The sequence below is a fragment of the Echinops telfairi genome, unplaced genomic scaffold (genome assembly GCF_000313985.2).
Source record: "Echinops telfairi isolate 266 unplaced genomic scaffold, ASM31398v2 ScPeMD7_60;HRSCAF=208, whole genome shotgun sequence".
Classification (NCBI taxonomy): Eukaryota; Metazoa; Chordata; class Mammalia; order Afrosoricida; family Tenrecidae; genus Echinops; species Echinops telfairi.
In genome coordinates, this window is record NW_022103958.1 from 7,675,271 (window position 1) to 7,679,412 (window position 4,142).

Consider the following 4,142-nt stretch of genomic DNA (forward strand, 5'->3'; position numbering starts at 1 on the left):
AATAGGCGCGGCTCCACCGCGGCTTTGCCCAAAAGCCCCGCCCACAACGCCATATCCGTGCCGTCATTGGTGGCCTAGCCTGCCCTCGGCGGGTATCTTGTCAACCATTGGCTGACTCTTGAACAGCACCCAGTTCCCTGCCCCGCCCACGGACCCCTCCCGCGCGCACAGCAGGCTGTTCTCAGGTGGCTGATCGTTGACCAGCCAATCAAACTTCAGTCCCGCCCAACCGCCTCCCAAGGCCCCCGAGGGTTCAGTTGGTGGGAGGGGACTCACCCCACCAAATGTCCCGGGTCTCTCATTGGCTACAACTATCCTCGCGACTGCCGAAGCCTGCTTTCTGATTGGTCAGTTAGAAACAGCCTGGTTTCAGCCGGGTTTGAAGAAAGCCTGCGATTGGAGAACCCACTATTGAATGGGCATATTGTAGTAAGAAGGAAGCGTGGATCCCTTCGAGCAGAGTTTTATTTTCACCTCTTGCTCGCTTTTCAGTCAGCTGTCATTGTTCGCATAAACTTTTCTGGACCAAAGGCTACAGCCTCCCGTTTCTATGCCCACTCCACAGTACCCAGTCTTTTCAATTCACTCACGTAAGGAGTGCTTTCTAAATGCCAGGCCCCCCTACGGAGTGAACGTTAGCTCCCCACATTTTGGAGTTCACGTCCAATAACTATCATACGGAATGGAATAAAAATTATAAGGTGATTGAACATACACTGCAGGAACAGACCCTGCTGAGCAATTAGGAGTCGATGGCACTAACTCGTTAGGCAAGGAGAAGGTGAGTTGAAGAGCCCATCTCTCCCTCACCAGTGTCCACTCTCCACTCAAGAGTTAGCTAAAACTCTAAGGCTGTTAATGCTCTTCATAAGCAGTCTACTTTTTATCCCTATAACCTCAAGGCTCACTCCTTTATATTATTTGGGGTTTTGTTCACACATCATCCCCTTTAGAAAAGTTTGGTGTGGTTTTTTTCCCTATCCATCCTAGGAAAACATACAGAATAGTCTTCCCTTCCACACCATCCTCTTTCATCTCTTACTTGACTTTGTCATTTTTCAGATTAATTATTTTGTCCATTTTTCCAATACACTATAAGTTCATGACCTGAACGCTTTCCAATAAGGTCCTATGAGTCAGAATCGACTCAAGTCTGTGAGTTTGGGTGGGGGTGGGGGGGAAGGATGAGTTTCTAGAACTATCTAGTTCTTGAATTACAAACAAACTGGGACTCAGTTACTTTGGACTTCATTCTCATTTATTTAAAAGAATTCAGGATATTTGTTAATAGGAAGAAAATGTGAAGCAACAATATGATATCATAGCAGTATGTGAATAGGCCATTTAATGGTAAATTTGTTCTCAGTGTTTCTGTGGGTTGAATGTCCAATCAGCTTCTCATGCTTAAAACAGAAAGCAGTTCATGATCGCTAAAGAAAATCCATAATTAGGGCATTTCATAGCACCTACAATTTCTCAGATTAGTATTAGTTAATTCACTAGGACAATAAAGCTGGATCCTTCGTTTGGCTGTTCAAGAAAACATCAGTATTTTCAGCAGTTCTCTCTTCTTCTCTTTCATCTTCATTTGAACATAGCTTACATAACTCCATTTCATCTCTCCTTTAAATTCAGTTGGGAAGGTATTCAGTCCTGGGTTAAGAAAAACAAAAGTGCCATAATGAACAAACCAGTTTAAAAGAAACTGAAATTTTTAACAGTAGCAAATGGGAGGTTGCTCCCCCCAAAAGTGAATACTGTGTTTGATTTCCTTAACCAAAAATATTATCATAAGAATATTAATGTTCAATATGTTTCAGTATGACACTAGCATTTACAAGGTGATTCCACATATATCATCGCATTCAAACATCACAACAACATCCCCAGCTTTTCAACTTGCAAACAGGCTCTTCAAGATGAACGGAGGGGGTGCAACTAGGCTGCTCACAGAAAGTTCAGCAATTCCAAACCCTCAGCTGCTCTTTGGGAGGAAAATGAGACTTTTTGCTCCTATAAAGAGTTAAAGTCTCAGAAATTCATAGGGGCAGTTCTACCCTGTCCAACTTGACTTGATGCCAGTGAATTTGGTTTGGTTTTTGACAAAGACCACTCTGGTGTGTAAGCCTAGTTCGAGAACCAAGACATCTACACTGAAAACTGAAAATCCACACTGCCAGCTCTGTCACCTACTTCATGTTTCTTGGGGCCTTTGCTAAGCAGATTTTCTTCTATAAAACTGAAATTGGTCAGCTTGAAGCAAATGATCAGAAAGTAGATTTTTAGTATTTTATTGCAGTTTTGAAACACACAGGATTATAGAAAATCAAAAAGGATCTCATTACCCACCCACCCAATTTCCTAATCTCTCTAATTACAGTTAAGAACTCCCTTAACTGTGCATCTCTATTTCTTTGCCTCTTCTCCGAGTTATCTAGTGCTGGTATCACAAAAGTGCCACAAGTGGATGACCTGAACCAACAGAAATCTATTTCCCATAGTTTAGGCGGCTAGAGGCCTGGATTCAGGTCAACAGCTCTAGCTGAAGGCTTTCGTTCTGTGTTAACTCTGGAGGAAGATCTTCATCTCTTTTTTTTTTGTTTTTTTGTAAGTGTCAGTAGTGGAACAATCCACCCTTTTTACTTGCAAAGGGTGACCAGAAAGCTACTATATTTCTCTAGGACATTTATAAAGAGTTATCTTCACCTTGAGAAGAAACTGAATAAGAATACATGTCCACACTCATCTCTTATGAAATGTTCCTGTAGCTTCATGTGCTTCTTCCTGGGCTCTGTTTCTCTGGGTAGCTTGTTTGATCTCTTTTATATCTCCAATTAGATTTATTTGAAGACAATAAATCAATACAATTTACAATAACCCACACAGAAGATAAAATACTTAGGAATAAACTTAACTAAAGCAACAGATGAACTATGCAGAGAACACGGCAGCACACTACTACAAGAAACTAAAAAGGACCTATATAAATGGAAGAATATACCATGCTCATAGACAGACAGACTTAATAGTGTGAAAATGACAAGACTACCTAAAACAATCTGTAGCTACAATGCAATATCAATTCAAACCCAAAGAAATTCATTAAGGAAATGGAAAAACTAATTTTACCAACTTCATATGGGCAGGCAAAAGACCAAGGATAAGCAAAGAGCTTCTTATGAATAAGAACCAAGTAGGAGGCCTAGCACTGCCTGGCCTAAAAACCTGCTATATAGCCCCAGTAGTCAAAACAGCCTGGTACTGGTCTAACAAGAAATACATGGACAGAACAGGAAACCCAAATGCATCAGCCTATAATCATCTAATCTTTGACAAAAATATGTATATAAAAATATCCAATGGGAGAAAAACAGCCACTTCAACAAATGGTATAAGGCAAACTGGATTTCCATGTGCAGAAGACTGAAACAAGACCCATACCTTTCCCCACAAAAACAAACTCCAAATGGATTAAAGACCTACATGTAAACCCCAAAGCTCTAAGGATCATCCAGGAGAAGGCTGGAACAAACTTAAGGGCCCTGTTGCAGGGCATACATAGACGACCAAGTATAATGGAGAGGGGAGGTATATTCAGCAGAAGACAAGATAGATGATTGGGACCTGCTGACATTACATCACTTATGCACATCAAAAGACTTGATCAGGGGCCCACAGATTGGGAAACATTTTTTTTACCAATCACACACTGGACAAAGGGCTAACTACCAAAATATACATACCTCTACAACAGTCCAATAAGAAAATAATGAGACACAATTAAGAAATAGGAGAAAGATATGAATAGACAGTTCACCAAAAAATGAAATACAAATGGCTAACAAACATATAAAAAATGCTCAGAATCACTAGCCATCAGGAAATTGCAAATTAAAACCAAAATGAGATACCATTTTAGACCTATAATGCTAGCCCAAATTAAAACCAAAAAATGCTGGAGAGGATGTGAGAGATTGGAACTCATATAAACTGCTATACAGCCGTGGTAGAAAATGATAGGGAGATACTTAAAGCAACTGGAAACTGAAATCCCATATGATCCAGCAATACCACTATTAGACATGTACCCTAAAGAAATGAGACACAACACGAAGGGAGGGGTACTCTTCCTTGCTCATGGC

General features: G+C 40.7%; 1 non-coding gene across 1 annotated transcript; it reads right to left on the reverse strand.

The window, feature by feature from the left end:
- Positions 1-2,609: 2,609 nt before the first annotated feature.
- LOC115869893 lies at positions 2,610-2,739 on the reverse strand. The gene has a single exon (XR_004046418.1). It is a non-coding gene; the product is annotated as a small Cajal body-specific RNA 24 (non-coding RNA).
- Between the last annotated feature and the right edge of the window lie 1,403 nt (positions 2,740-4,142).